The following is a 16,702-nucleotide window of genomic DNA, read 5'->3' on the forward strand; positions in this document are numbered from 1 at the left end:
GGGTTCGATTTCATAAACTCTGTGGCATTAGATCAATCAAGGGGGCTAGAATCTTCTACGCTGAAAGATGCATAAGACCGGGAGCTTGTGTCCTGATGTCAAGACGGTTAGAGGCAACCATGTTGAGACAGTCCTGTTCCCAGGGCTTAGCTGCGGTCATCGACGTGACATGGTTTGCTCAGGAACTTCTAAAACTAGTCGATTTTACTACAGTTTCTTGCCGTTCATGTGGACATTCAGATTCCCCGAAAGTTAGTTCTGCCCCAAAAGTGTGTGAACCTGCGTTCACACGCCGATGCTAACAACATCTAGTTCGTTTTAATCCATACGAGGACGTCCCTACATCACATCCTCTGTTCTACAATGCGCCACAGGAAACTAGGTCTCGCCATCTCAGGATATTGGGACAGTCCCTTTGACAATTCGACTTGCTATAGTCGATCTTCCGGATGCCACACAATCCAAAAGTTGACCCATCATCGTCGAGAGCTTCTGTCGAATCCGGCGTGTCACCAACTTGATGAATTTGAATATTATCGATCCCTCGTTCAATATTGTTAAACATGACATGTTCTGCTTGATTCTGACACGTTCTGCTTGATTCTGCTGTCGGCATCCGGTTGATCACCTGTTTCAACAACATCAGTCGGCTGCTATAGATACAAATCTTTATATTGACTTTTTCTTTTCCTTTTGAGGCTTTTTAAAAAATTATAGATCGCGCGAAATTTCTACTTGTTGCTTCCAAACTTTGAAAACTTTGGAATTCGTAGTGAAGCCCAGAAACGCAACTTTTTTGGCACATGATTTAATTTTGTCTACGTCGTTAGTTCGATTTATGTAAGCAGAAACGGACGAACCAAATTATTGAAAGTCCTCTATAACAAGAGGTTCCCCATTTAACGACACTAAAGGATAGAAATTCCTGATGCAGTTGAGATTTTTTCTCCTCAAAATGGGGGGCCCAGACTGGGTCAGTAGTCGAGCCAATTCAGTTAAGGTACGGTTTTTCCACTCGGTTACTTCGTCGACGCCTGATACTGGAATCCTTTATAAGTGTAGATATTTTTTTAAGGATATCGGAGATATTTTTTTAAGGATTGGGAGCAACTTACTCTCCCTTTTTTTTGGTCCACGGACCCCTCGTTTAGTGCTTAGCACCCAAACTTTAAAAATATTAGGGGAAAACGGCTTTATGGTTTCTTACCAGGGCAGAGGCAAATCGACAGACGCTGCAATATAATTCGTGTTGTGTTCTGCGAATTATTTAAAGGAGCATTTAACACCTGCGGACCGCTTCGGTCACGATGCTTCACGTGCAGAGGTGAGGCAGTAACTGACAATTTGCCTCTGTCCTGGTAAGAAACCGTAAAGAGATCTTCGCCTAATACCTTTATAAGTGTTTAAATTGACCGTTGTCGTACGCCGTATCATTGTTTGATTATGGTAACTTTATTTTTTCCTGTGTTGTCGTCTCGATCATGGTTCCTCTGTCGTAGAAATCGAACTTCACTCCAACGATACAGAAATTGTGGATGCTTGCCGGTGAACTTCGGAGCAATAATTTCCGTAGTAGGTCATCGTTTATCGGTACTTCTGTATCACAAAGTCGATCAACCGTATCGAAAAATCTTTGAAGATGGTCGTAAATATCGTCGATATTGGTGATCCATTGACACACTATTTGTTTCAGCAGGTTAGCCTTTCTTGCAGGACCTTTTAATTGGTACGCATTTTCCAGAATTTACCGAAGTTCTCTTGACGTCGCGAATTCTTTCATCGGCTTCAGTTCGGTTGAAGAAATTCCTAAAAGTAGGTCCGCCATAGCCCTTTAAAGCTTGCTTGATTAGACGATTATGTTGTTATGCGAGAAGTACCGAGACTTCAAGGCTTGGGGCTCTACCCTTGAGCTCTAGTTTTTTTTGGGGATGAAAAAGAGCAGGCACTGCTACATTTAGTGACTTTTTCCGCCGTACCAGTATCTGTACTTATCGAGAGTCCCGACGAGCTATTACCAGATCGACCTTTTTGGGAGCCAGATGTAGACTACGATCTAGTCCTACCTCCCGAGTACAATACCACCCATCTTCGCTAACCTAGAAACGGTGGCTGTTAGTATTGGCACCGTCTGCTGTAACTGAGCCACTTGGTTTGATGTGTCGCACGACACCCCCATAGTCACGGGTTGCGCCTAGGCCTCTTGTATCTTGTCAGCGGTAGAGGCCAAGGTCTTCATGACACCAAATTTTTTTTTTTTTTTTATGGATGGAGGTGTAAATCTTAGAAAGACATTGCCGCGCCAGGTTGCAGCAGCGTGTGGGATTCTCACCCACTAAAACCACACCCCCACTTTCTCCTTTTTCCTTCCCCGCGGGACCGCCGCAAAGCATTACTTCGCGGGGTGGACTGCGCTTTACGCGACCACGCCTTCCGTTCTTCGTGTCCTCCTTGCGCGCTCCGCTCTTGTCAGTTCTTCTTGTATTCGTTTGATGGCGGTGTTCACCGCACACCAGTTTCCCTCCGATTTCAACATTTCCCCGACGATGTTCTGCGGGCTTAGAGAGGTTTTCAGGGAGTCTTCCAGACTCCTCCTTTCTGAGAGAAATCGTGGACAGTGGAACATAACATGCTCCGGGTCCTCAGGTGTGCAACCACATTCAGGACACAAGGGAGAATCATCCAGCCTGAATTGGTGCAGGAACTTCCTGTAACCGCCATGTCCTGACAGGAATTGCGTCAGGTGGTAGTTAATCTCACCGTGTCGTCGCTGGATCCACTCTTCAATACGGGGAATCAAAGTGTGGGTCCAGCGACCCCTCTGCGAGTCATCCCACCGTTTCTGCCACTTCTCCAGCGACTCTCGCCTTGCCGCCTTTCGGCATTCTGCATCCTTTTCAAGAGGATTCATTTTCCTTGTCTCGTACAGGCAGCGTGTCTCACTTGCCAGAATGTCTATTGGGATCATTCCCGCAATAACACACGCTGCCTCGCCTGATATTGTTCTGAAGGCGCTGCACACCCTTAGCGCCACTAAGCGGTAAGTCATATTCACTCTCCTACGATTACTCTCACACGCTAATGCTTCCTCCCAGACTGGTGCCGCGTATAATAGTATGGAGCGAACCACTCCGGCCACAAGTAATCTGCGACTGTACCTTGGACCTCCAATGTTAGGCATCATCCGCGCTAATGATACGCTGGTATTTGCCGCTTTCTCACAGGCATAGTCCAGATGTCCTTTGAAATTGATTTTAGCGTCAATCATCACCCCTAGGTATTTGATAACCGGCTTCGAAGTGGTGACGTGACCACCAACGCGAATATTAATCGTATTCCTCTTCCTACGATTGGTAATCAAGACCGCCTCCGTCTTTGGTTCCGCAAGGTCAAGCTGAACCATCTCCAGGCACGCTTTTATGGCGCTAATGGTTTCGTTAGCGTACATTTCAACGTCTTTAGGTTCTTTCGCGGCGACAACCACAGCTAGATCATCTGCGAAACCGATTATCGTGGCCTCCTTTGGCACGGGAAGGACAAGGACCCCATTGTACATGACGTTCCACAGGAGAGGACCCAACACTGAGCCCTGTGGTACTCCTGCGGTGACGGTGTACTGCTTGGATCCCTCATCCGTGTCGTACCACAGTGTCCTCTCCGAAAGGTAACTGTTGAGGAGCTTAGTCAAGTAACTAGGGACACTCGTGTTAGCCAGTGAATCTTCTTCATAACTATCCTGTACGCTGTTCCCCAGGGGCTTTGGTCTGCCTCTGTGCAAAGCTCCTTGAAGCATTCTCGCTTGCTGGTCCGTATAGCCTGCTTAAGCCTACCTCGAAGGTTCACATACGCTAGCCGTTTCTCGTCGAAGTCTGGTCTTGCTCTAGATCGTTAGCAGATCCTTCTAGCACGAAAACATGCATCCCGTAACACCGCGATCTCTTCATTCCACCAATAGTTTGAGCGCCTTTTTGCGAGAACTCGTCGCCTCGGCATAGCAGCGTCGCATGCTCTTGTTATGCGTCCCATCATTTGCTCTACCTTTTGCGTAGCCGCACCACCGGAACTTTGGCCTCCCAATAGCATCTCTATGAATGCATCCTCTTCAAGCCCCTTCACGGACCAACCCCGGTTTCCAGCCTTACGGGAACACGCATCGACGCATGGCCCATATTCGATCTGGAGGAAAATCGCCTGGTGGTCGCTGCCCTGACGAATCCAACTTCTGGAAACTCCATCACTTCTTGAATGGCCTGATTTCCATACGCCCATATTGCCGCCTTGCCAGTTTCATCTGCAGTCCAGGCACCGCTCTTATTGTTGCTGATTATGGCAGCTTCGATTCCCTTCTCATAGATGGTCTGCGAGAGAAGGTCTTGCGCTGCCTCGCAGTGGTTGAGGTTGATTTGTATCAACCTCATTTTTTTACTGCATTCAAGGCTCGCCTAAACACTGGGCATCTGCTGCTGCCTGCAACGTGCCGACAGTCGACGCCCTTTTTTCCCTTGCAGAGCATGCATTCAGGCTCAGCCTTGCACTCCCTGAACATATGGCCTTCTCCCCCACATTTTCTGCAACATTTTGACCTGTCACAGTCACCGGTGCATTTCGCCGCTATGTGGCCGAATTCCAGGCATCTAAAGCAGCGCTTAAGGGATACCTGCTCCCTGAGTCGGCAAACGACCCAACCTATTTTTACTTTCCCAGCCGCCAGCAGTTTAAACGCTGCTTCAGTTGGTAAGCTTATGGTTGCTGTTTGCGTGGCTCCGTATGCCTTCCTCAGTCCCCTGATTGCGGAATCTTGCAAGCCAAGTCGTCCGAACTGCTTTTCTAAGGCGTCACGGATATCCTCCTTCGTCGTGATTTCGTCAATGTCCTTACATTCTATGACAAGCTCCTGCTTTCTGGCCCGTACTTGAGCTTCTTCTCCTAAGGACTTCTCCACCTTGCCGAGGAAATTTTCCACCGTTTTGCCCGGAGACTTCTTCAGCGCCAGCATCAAGTCTCCTTTCTGGGAGCGTCTGATTCGGCTGACGTTTTCTTCAAGGTCCATCAGCTCAGGATCGGATTTGACCTTCCTAAGGATATCGGCGTAAGTCAATGATTAATTCGGGCCGTAATCTTCTTTTCTGCGTCGTATTTTTCGTTCCGCCAACCTTGGTCCATGCTTCCTTGGTCCCTTTTTGAGGCTTTGCCTCTCTTGGGTCAATTGGAACCGGCGCCGCAGTTTCCACGATGTTGGCAACTTTGTTTCCCTTGCCTTTTGCCGGTGAGAGAGGCCTTTTTGCCTTTTCGCGTCCTGTGAGGATCCTGTGACACCAAAATCTGTACTAGTCAGGATGGTCTGTATACTCTCTGGGAGTCTCTTTAGCGGCAAAGATTGAAGCAACTCGGTGTCGATTTTGGCACCACCCAACTGCTTTATCTCGTGCAGCATTGCTTGTTTTTCTCAAGTCTAAGGATGTTAGCAAGGAGATTTAGATGAGCTAGAAAGGGTTGGCAGGTGAAAATACCAGGTGTACTCCTAATTAATTTCTGTTTTTTTTTGTGAATAAAACACATAATTCCAAGGGAACCGTAATAGTTATTTTGTTCAAAATATTTTCTATCGCTCTCTACATCTTCTCTCATCTTTCTGGTAATTTCTGAATACCACGCCAGTAGAATTGATTGTCTTTGGAGGTGAACCACTCCGCACATTTTCGTAGGAGTCGAAGCGTTTCTCAGAAAGTCCTTAGCCCAATGAGGCAAAGAGATGGTAATCCGATGGGGCCAGGTCTGGTGAGTAAGTCGCATGGTTAAGCACCTCCCACTTGAGTTTTTCCAGCGTGTCGTGAACGACTTTCGACTTATGCGATGGTGCGTTGTCATGGAGAAAAATCACCTTCTCCGGTCTTTCTTGATATTCTGGCCGGTTCTCCGCAATCACTCGGCTTAAATCCTTCATTTGTTGCTTGTAGCGAACGGCGTTCACAGTTTCACTAAGTTCCAGCAGTTCAAAGTAGATCACACTGGTCTGGTCCCAACAAACACACAGCATGACTTTCCGACCGTAACGATTTGGTCGTGCCATCGATTTCGATACTTCACCTGGACTCACCTACGATTTATTGCGTTTAGGGTTCTCCAAGATAATTCACTTTTCGTCGCCCGTAACAATACGATGGAGAAAAGACTTTCTTTTGTACTGTTGAAGCAATATTTCACACGTCACTTTTCGGTTCTACATTTGTCTCTCGGTCAGTTCTTCTGAATTTTTTCCATGGCTCGCAGACACTTCGAAATTGCTTGCTGTTGAACTCCCAATGTATTTGCAAGCTGTCCTTGCGTTTGTGTGTTGTCTTCATCCAGTAATGCTTCCAATTCTGCATCATCAAACGATTTTCGCTTGCTGGAGCGTGCTGCGTCGTTCAGGTCGAAATCTCCATTTTTGAATTGTCGAAACCACGCTTCACATGTTCGAAGTGTTAATGCACGATCGCCATAAACTTCCGCAAATGCACAGTGGCTCTCAGACACTTTTTTCCTTGATTTAACATGAAAAGCAATGCATGGCGCATATGCTCGAAATTCGGTACGAACGCCGACATTTTTGACGCGCAATAAAAACTTGCTGGAGGAACTTTTTGGGGAAACGTCAACGCAGTTTAGACACTCGACAACAATTAAACAAAATGACAGGTATGAAGCATAGAACGCCATCCATTGAAAAAAACCGGAAATTAATTAGGAGTACACCTGGTATATTCGATGATATCAGAACTAAATTTGACTTTCACAAGCTGAGACTAGGTTTTCTGAATATGCTCTGCTGCTCGCCATACTCTCGCAGTTTGTCAGGTACAGAAAACCACCAATTCTCCTTGTTACGTCTATATTTACATTTCATTAATTCGTTTTTCGTTTCTGCATTGAAAGGTGCCACTGTAATATATTTTATAAAACTTTCCACATCAAAGTATCATCTAGCAATTAACTCACACTACTGAGCTCCTTCCACGCTCATCCTGAAGCTTGTGATATAGTTATTGTGAATAGTGACTTAGTGGATTCCCTTTCACAACGAAAGCTAAACAAATGAACGCAAAAGCGAATTATAGTAAGAAAGTCTAATACTTGGTATCCTAATTAATTTGAAAAAGGAAAATATTTGTTAATTATCCTAGAATCACGATCCCACTCGAAAATGAGTCCCTTCATTTAACTCTTGAATCGACTTAAGACTCTTCTTTCGAATCCTTAAGATGTGGTTCAGACAACTCATTTTAACTTGTTTGTCTCTCGGTAATGTCCCTTCCTTCCGACGAAACATCCTTCGTAAACCTATCCATTGTCAACAGAAAATTGAAAACCAAAATACACATATCTCCACCTACAAACCATTGGCTTTCGTGTTTAACCACACAAAACATATCACTATAATTATAATGTCGGAGTGACAATAATATTATTCGGAAGCAGATGACATCAGATTCTCGTCCCCAACAAAGTCATCCCCCGTTCCTTTGATCGTACTCCTTTTCCATTATTATTGCACATAAGCCGATAAAACGTCTGTCGTCCTTCGCCTGCTGGATAGCAATCGACCTAGCATGTCGTGCGAGCACAGGAGTACAAGTAAAGGTTAAAGGGGTTCTCGGTATACCCCATCCCCCACCCCCAAAGTAGCATGTTTCTGTTGCCATGTTACACAAAAATGAATACTAAACATTTGGTCACGAACCTACAACAACAGCAACAACAAAATGAAATGCGGCTCACAAACGAACGACAGGATTCAGCTCAAGGAGTCCAAACAACCAGCACATTTTGCCGTTAGTTCACTCTAAGGAATCAAGTTGTAAGGACGTCTTAAAACACCGAGGACAGCTAACATCTGCAAGACGTTCACGCGAATATCCTTCCAAAATATACTCCGTGAACAGTCAGGACTTCTTCGTCTATCGGAAAGTTTTCGCGAAGAAAAGTTTCTAGTGTTCGTTACGATAAGGATTATCGGAATAGGCGCCAAATGTTGAAACAGGACTAAAAGTAATCTTACGTGTACGACTCCTCAATATTTCGTGACATGCGGTAGTATCAGCAGGACCTCGTTAGCGTGGGAAAATGTTGCGTTTCAGATTTCAACGGATAGCACCAGTGAGGTGGTTGTGGGTCGCGCGCATAGTCCTTATGGGTCCTTATTTATAGACGCACCACTTTGTGAATTTTTCATTGTTACTGTCAACTCAATAATTTCGATAGCTTCCGAAGGATATCTGGTGACGCGAACGTGGTTATATATTTTGTTATTGTGTGCGTGTTAACGGAAATAGTATCATTGACATCTTTGATAAAAATGGATTTTTGTGGTCAATCCATTAGTGCTTGGTTCCCGCGATTCGGCACAGATTGTTCGGTATCGATACGGTTATAAAAGACATTCAAAGTGCATAATTCAAGGACTAATATGCTATACTTCCTTGAGAACAAACAAAAGATAGATGTAAGACTACTACCCTAACCACCTGTAACACCAGACCAACCCTCTTCTAATGTTAAATCAGTCAAAACTGGGAAACAAAGGAAGTAATTAGGCTTTATCGTAACAGGTGCAATCAGCACCATATCATCATTATCACAATCTGAATGATTTCGTAAATGAAACCTTCAGTAAGCAATCTAAGGGTAGCAGATAGTCCTGTGGGTCCATTGTTTGCATACACACACTATCCCTTCATCTTCTATTACACATTCTCAACGGGAATTAACTTTCTATGAACTGTTTTCCATACACAAATGGTGCTTTTACGGACCATGATTGCTACGCATGATTTCCTTTCAATTACCAATTGTATGCAAAGTGCTCTAAGTGTCTTTCCGATAATCGCCACGGACTCGTTATTGAAAAATTCCAAACACTTTTTGGAGCAAATAATTGGTAAACTGTTCGGTCTGCTGAACTTGTGTGGTTGAGGGAATATTTGACGAGAACTTCATTTGGGTGTTCTTGAAAAATCTGTTGCATTGTTTAGATTCTTTATAAATGATGGTTCCCAAAAAAAAAGTTCTGTCAACTAAAAAACTGGCTCTCTACGCTATTTCCCTCTTTTATCGCTCTTGAATGTTATCCTTGTTAATGAATATATTTTCACATTCAATGGGAAGGTCCTGAACCCTATCGAAATTATTCCTGTTTCAATCATGGCCTTTGTTTCACTTTTTTTCAAAAACGGGTTCGGGTATAATAATGGGACTTAATGACAAAGTTGAAAGTATTTATGAAATGCGGGTCCTCCCACTTGAACAGGAATAACATATAACCATAAAGGACCGGTCACCCGTCTACCGAGAAAGAACCTTTTAAGGAATCACCTTTTCAAAGGGCAAGTGATTGACCTCTGAATAGTTTTAATCGATGTATAAAAAAGGGTATCTATGTTGGAATTAAGATAATCTGAATGGAACGTTTAGGAGTACTCCAAGTGTTTCCACTTAATATTTTTCAAAAATCCTTAGAGTTTGAAAAAAATGTCAAAATCAGATGTGGAACTTCCCCCCCCAAACTTGACACATTTTGACATTTTCATCTAAATTGACTTTGACCGTTGTTGTTTTACTATTTATTTGATTGGGATTGTTTTCGAGAAGTTTCTAGTAGATGTCACCTTTTCCGATATGGGGAGATCTGCAACTTTACACTCTCCTTAATTCTTGTTCATCCCGAACTAAGTTGGTCCCCTCGGCAGCGCTGCTCTGATTTTCTGTCAATCGATCCGAATGCACATGCTTAATTTTCGTTCCAGGCTTTCCGTTAATTGAATCCAGTATATGATGTCATTAAGCCTTATTATTATAACATAGAGGCCTTTCCAGTTATGTTGCAATTTCGGCGATCTTCCTTTTTGTCCTGCTGTGATGGTAGTCCAAACATGAGGTAGCCAGGATTCCGGATATTTTTACCAAACAAAATTCTGAATAAGCTTCCTCCAGTTACCACATGGGCCGAAGTCTTATGGGCCTTCAAAAACAGCGGTATGTACTGGTCCCAATCCCGTTTCCCTCCTTTGACCAATTAAGATAGATTCAGATTCAGATCCTGTTGAACCGTTCGACCATTCTGTCCAATTTTGGGAGCAATGGTACTGTCCTGGTTTCATGAATCCCCAGTGCCCCCTTGCCCATTCTTCTGAAGTTGTCGGATTCAAAGTTTCTTCCTTGGTCAGAATGTAATTCCCAAGAAACTCAAAATCCAGTAGTCCAATTCGGTAATCCATTGATCGGCATTGTTGAAAGTCTCCTGGTTTTGAATGTCGTAAACTTCCGGTCATTTGCTGCAGTAATCCATCGCAACCAATACGTACTTATTCTTCTTTTGTTGTTGAGGATTCAAGGAGCCCTGAGTCTGCATCAACTTGATGACGGACCGGACCACTTGGGAAGCAACTTATTTCCTCTCTTGTGGTTCTTGTGGAACCTCCCTTTTTGGGCTAAACACCCAAGTTTTTTAAAAAGAGTTGACTGACAGTTTTGTCCAGGGCAGAGGCAACTCATTAGACATTGCCTCATCTCTGGCCTGGAAGCATCGTAACGGAAAGCGGCGACAGGTGGTAATCGCTTCTTTTATATATAATCGCAAACAGGGCATGAGTGCGAATTATATTGAAGTAAAATCCGTCGTATGTTCATACCTAAACTAGGCTGAAGTAATTTTTTTTTTATTGAGGATGCAGGAAATCCTCAGTCCGAATCCACTTTATAACGGACCGGACCATTTGGGAAGCAACTTACTTCCTCTCTTGGGGTCCATGGACTCCTCTTTCTGGGCTAAACACCCAAGTTCTACGTATTTGTTTCTTTTTTTTTCAAACTTCGCAAACGGACCAGTAATATCGACAGCTATTATTTCAAATGGTGCTCCCATGTTTACTGTTGCATTCCGCAGCTTGATTGGCGTCGTGGACCTTCGCTTGAAGCACAAGTGGTGCATTTAGGGCACCAGTTCTCCACGTCATCACGCAAATAGATCCAATAGTACCTCTGACGTACTTTAGTTGGCGTTCTGTTGACATCAAGGTGTCCACCCTAGATGCCTTCGTGGTGCTTTTTCAATATTTCTGCAACCCTGGATTGTGGAACAATTGTTTGCATGACATGTGGAGTGCCGTATGCAGATTCCCATTTCCGTTTTAATACTTCGTCGCCCTGTTGAAGGGCGTTCCACTGGGAACCACAGTTCTGGAAACAGGGTCTGTCTAGTACTTCCGCATTTTCGTGAATTTTTCCCTTTCGATTAATGATTAGTTTTACTATCTTCCCTCATGCGACTTGGGCTTCGAGGCTTATAAATTGAAGCCACCATTTTAGCGATACATGATCCGTTCTCAGAATAAAAATTTGGCCCTAAAGGTCTTTGTGGAAATGCTTAGTTTCGTCACTGCGTCACTGCCGATAACGCCCTGCGAAGTAGACAATAAATTCGTTTGGGCTTTGGAAGTACTTTGCTGTAATGCCGCCTCTAAGATTGCATATATTTCGGCTTGAAAATCCGTTGTATATTGTTCTAAACGAAAAGCCCTTTTCTCGTTTTTATTCGAGAGGAAAACTCTGGCTCCAGAACCCTGTTCTGTTTTTAAGCCATCGACGTAGAACACTTCTGTATATCCGGCGTCCGGGCTGCATGGATCTGTTTTCACATACCAGCATTAGATCAGTTTCAAACACATTATCAGCTTCCCTTTCTTCCGTTTTTCTGGGTGCAGGCAGAGGAGAAGTTTCTGATAGGCAAGGCTGTAGTCCCTTCTCTTTGTGGCTGAAGTTTCTTTCCGCCGAGCCTCCCTCTCCCGTATTTTAGGAGAATCAGGCAAGTGTCACCAACAGGCCGGCCATAGTCAGGTTTCCAGTTCCTCTCATTAAGCGAGTTGCTCTACTATCCTTTCTGACTGACCGCACCGTAAACACAGTTAGTCTTCTACAGATTTCTCCGTGGGGGAACATGAATTTGGTGAGGCCTCCAAACTCCGCGCCTCGGTCACGATCTGATTTCTCAAAGTCGCGGGTGGATTCGAAATCTGTGACTTCTTACCACTTAGAGAGTTACAACCTTTTGTTTCCATCTTCACGTGTTTTCTGACACCTTTAGTTAGAAGTAAACTATCACAAGCTCCGTTACCACGACAAGGTGGTGCCCGAGTGGGAGCTATGACTACTGAATGATGCTAGACACGCTTGATGTTCTTAGATAAAGCGTTCCCCCACTCTATTGGTTTATGAACTGGATTTTCTGGGCTAGCATCCAAATTTTCAAAAAAAAGACGACTTCCGGTTTTATCAGATGCTTTTACTTCAGTTGGCTTACATCTGAAATACTAGACGGCTTTTCATCTCAATATAATTCCCATCATCTAGTCATCTTCGCAACATCTAGGAGTTACTCCGGTCACGATGCTCTAAAGCAGGGGCTGTGTCTAATGTGTTATCTCTGTAATGGATGAAACCGCAAGTTGTCTATTTTTTAAAGAGCACTGTTTTTGCAAACCATTCCTGATCTCCCTTGGCGGCAGTGGATGGGGTAACAGTTCGTAGCCCAATTGGACCAATTTGGATGGGGCGGTCAAGGAGGTTTGAGCAGGTGCGTTGTCATGGTGGAAAAGCATTTTTTCTTCGCCAAATGGGGCTTTTTTCAGCGATTCGGCGTCGAGTCGGCCCAATAATTTGACAGGTTGTCAATTCAGATCACATTTGGTGAATCCCAGAAAACAGTGGCCATCACTTTTCCGGCCGATAGGGCAGTCTTCACCCTGTTCGGAGCACATTTGCCTTCTTCAGAACACATTCCCCAGGTGAAGTCCACTGTTCCTTGACTTCTGATGTACCGACGATCATTAAGAGACGCAGAAACACCTTCGCAGCACAGCATCAAACACTGCTTTGACATTGAGCAAACGTGACACCCATCGTCCCAACAGATTTCTTATCCACAAAATTTCATGCAGGATATGCCCCACGCAGTCTTTTGAGTTGCCTACTGTCTCAGCTACATACGGGGTCTGCTAATACGAGATCCTAGATTTTTGTCGTGTTATCCTCCGTGCTGGCCGTTTTCGGGACACCTAGGCGAGGTTCATCAAAAACCGATGTGGGACCACGTTGCAACTAATTAAGTCAATATTTTACGGTCGCCAAAGCTAACTGCAAAGATACCTCTTTCATCTTATGGTATTCTGGCTCCTTACTTGTCCTTTGACTACGGGGAAAGCTGGTCTTCTTCCTTGCAGTGGAAACGCCATCACCTATATTGACTATATTGACACTGACGCAGCTGACTCATTTTTCCATCGTTGCTCCCTTCGGTTTGTGACCTACCAGAGCCACCAGGAAAGCCTCATCCTCAAAACCAAAAGTAGTTTTTCTACTTCCAGTACGGCTTTCTCCATTTCCAATGTCGAGAAAGATGCCCATTCGGTCAATATGGGTGTGATATTCACTCATCCGTTACAACATTCCTCCGCCAACGAGTTAGATGTGTATCAGCTCGGCAATCGAGACTAACCCTCTAGCTCCGAAGGTGGACACAAAGGAGCTGTGTCAGCAATCTTAGGTTAACCTTAGTGCACCTGACCGTGCCCTGTTCATTTGGCAACTGTTTTATCCATAACTGGTCAAAAAATTTGGCTGTTCGCGATGAAGTTTCTCCATTAGATGTCTTGTTATGGTACACTTTGTTCGTAAGGTAAGCCATCTTAACTTGGCTAAGACGAGAAACGGAAAGGCCTGCCACCTAGTAGAGGGTGAGAAAAGAGAAGAAATATATCACCTATGCAATTACCAACGGTTACGAATGTTGAAGAATCGTGGAATCAAGTTAAAAATACAATCTGCAAAGCGGCCTACGCAACCTCTCAAGATCACCAACTTTGTAAGCGGTTCATCAACCGAGATACTCAACTTTCGAACGACGATGTCCAAATAGAGGTCCGTAAGAAAAAAACACCTTTGTGACACTCGAGATGGCGAGAGAGAACTGTACCGATTTGTCAAAAGTCAACACCAATGCACACAGGATACACCAACCGATGACCTGAGGCGGAAAAAAGGAGGCAATATTTCGAGCACTGCTGACACTTGCAGCAATTCCACCTACAAGTGCCACTAAAGTCCACGAACTGCACCATGCTATTAACATAGTATGCTGGTCCCAAGCCCAGGTAAAGGAGGAAGGTTTGAGGCAACGTACTCTGTACTATCCTCAGTAAAACAAAAATAAAATGCTGAGATCAGGGAAAGAGATAAATAGAGTAAAGTTGGAGTTATTCTACTATGCCAAATCCTACCTGATCTCTTTTGGTGACAGTTCCCGCGACAGGCCGACCAAGAAAATGCATACAATGTTGTTACAAACAAGATGATCGAATTGAGTCACAAGCCTCGAAGCTTTGTGATCGACGTATCAACTAACGTCTCAAATCTAAAATTTACGGCCATGTCGTCCGTCCTGTCGCTCTCTATGGTTCTGAGTGTTGGTCGACTATAAAAGACAATGAACGGCGTCTTGCGGTAATGGAGACGAAGATGTTGCGTTGGACTAGTGGCGCTACACGTTTTGATCACATCCGAAATGAGGATATCCGCGAACGTTATGGGGTTGCACCGATCGTGGAAAAATTACGAGAGAGGCGTTTTCGACGGTATGGTCACGCAATTCGTGCTAAGATCATCGAACATCAAAGTCGACATCGAAGTCGATGGTAAATGGCCAAAAGGCAGGCCAAAACAACGGTGGCTTGACACGCTGGATGGGGATTTAAGAGCCTCGAGATTGCACTCAAATCAGGCATTCGATAGAGCCAAATGGCGAAATCGATCACGAGCCGACCCCGCTTGTGAACGGGACAAAGGCTGAAGAAAAAGAAGAAGAATAAAGTCCACGGAACAATCAAACGCATCAAATCAAGGAAAACAGCAGGATCTGATGACATCGCATTTGAACTCTGACTGATAAGAAAATAATGCCTTCAGTAGGCAATACGGTCCAAATTGACGATTAACAATGAACCAGAGATGATACCTACATGGAAATTCTAGGAAGATAGGGGACGGTTTAGGCAATATCCTCTTAGGAAGAGATACTATTTGCAGTGTGAATAGATCTTTTCGTAAAACCCTTCCGACAGAAGGGCCTTGTGCTCTCAGATGCCCCAATACTTGCTTATTTTGCAACAGATAGGTGCCCACCATACACGTGGGAGTTGAGTCGCATGGCTGTGATAAATAAGATTAATACAAATCAATTTCAACCACTACGAGGTAGCTTAAGACTTGCTCTCACAAAACATTCTATAGCCGAATGTATACGTGGATGTGATCTGAGAACCTTATTGAAATTGCAGTAGTGATCCATGAGCGAAGGATAGGTCTGCGGGAGACAAGCCATCCAAGATACAAAGGCATTCCCAGGAGCTAGTTTTGTAAGGACGAAGATCAACGGCGTCCGTATCTACAGCTCCTATGCCCCCCCTAGTGCATATAAGATGTTAGACAGGAGTGGGGAGGCCGAATGACAAGCACCAAGGGCTAAATCCTATTTAAATCTTTTATGAGCTTGGACATTAAACTGCCCAAAAGTTGGATCAGTGCCCACATTTGGCGGTAAAGTAGAAGGTTCGATTGTCAATCTGAAATCAAGGAAAACAGGAGGACCTGATGACATCGCATCTGAACTCTGACTGATAAGAAAATAATGCCTTCCCAATATGGAAAATGACAGGGAGTCATTATGTTCACATTACCATCCGATCCGGTTACTGTCCCATACCACGAAGATTTTTGAACGCCTTCTTGACAACCGTATTCGCGTCATCGTTCAAATAACAGTGAATCAAGCCGGGTTGGTCAACAACTACGAAACTACTGACGCAATATACGCTATTGGGTTACTCCTGCACAAACATCGTGAGAACCATCGCCCTGGCGCCCACTGGCGTTCTTTGTGATCAAAAAACGTTTGAAACCCAATGTTAATCGCAGTGTCCTCCGCTATAGTTCTGAATGTTGGTTGACTATAATAGACAATGAATGTCGCCCCGTAGTAATGTGACGAACATGATACGTTGGAGCAGTGGAATAACACGTTACGATCACATCCGAAATGAGGATATCCCCGATCGATATGGGGTTGCACTGATCGTAAAAAATGCGCGAGGGGTTTCTTCGATGGTAAGGATTTGCTATTCGCGGTGACTGGAGCTCACTTGACAAGGTTGGTCAGAAAAGCGAAGTCGATGGGAAACGACCAAGTGGCCGAAACAGCGATAGGTTGATACGTTAACTCGTGGTTCAAAAGCCTCGCGACCACATCCAGATCAGCCCTTTGACCGAGCAAAATGGTGTAACCGATCAAGACGCGGCGACTTCGTTTCTGAACGATACAAAAGTTTAAGAAGAAGGACATGCATATAAGATGCAAATGGAGTACATTCATTTCACGGGCAAATGGTTTTCCATTTCCTTGATACTTTTCTTGCCAATTCAATACGTAGGACATGGATACCTTTCAATTAATAATAAACAATATAGGAAATTGTTTAATATTTAAGGACACTACTTGGTATATCACTACTAAAGCTTATACGTCATTAGTATGGAAAACGGAACCTCAATGACTCAGTATCAAATTTTCAACCCCCTCGTTTGCCCAATACAGATATATATAGACTTTCATGCTTAGGGC

At 44.3% G+C, this 16,702-nt stretch overlaps 2 protein-coding genes across 14 annotated transcripts in view; one reads left to right on the forward strand and one right to left on the reverse strand.

Annotated features, from left to right (window-relative positions):
• The window catches only part of LOC119648203 (probable beta-hexosaminidase fdl), a 251,745-nt gene that overhangs the window by 79,283 nt on the left and 155,760 nt on the right, over positions 1-16,702 (reverse strand). The gene's annotated exons all lie outside the window — the stretch shown is intronic.
• LOC119648231 overlaps positions 7,770-16,702 on the forward strand; it is a 100,858-nt gene continuing 91,925 nt past the window's right edge. For 3 of the 12 annotated variants that reach the window (XM_038049855.1, XM_038049864.1, XM_038049871.1), the window contains exon 1: positions 7,770-8,479. The gene's annotated coding sequence lies outside the window, so the exon portion shown is untranslated. The remainder of the gene's footprint in view (positions 8,480-16,702) is intronic. The other 9 variants (XM_038049898.1, XM_038049915.1, XM_038049939.1 and 6 more) reach the window with 4 other exon arrangements.

The sequence above is a fragment of the Hermetia illucens genome, chromosome 1 (assembly GCF_905115235.1).
Source record: "Hermetia illucens chromosome 1, iHerIll2.2.curated.20191125, whole genome shotgun sequence".
Taxonomy (NCBI): Eukaryota; Metazoa; Arthropoda; class Insecta; order Diptera; family Stratiomyidae; genus Hermetia; species Hermetia illucens.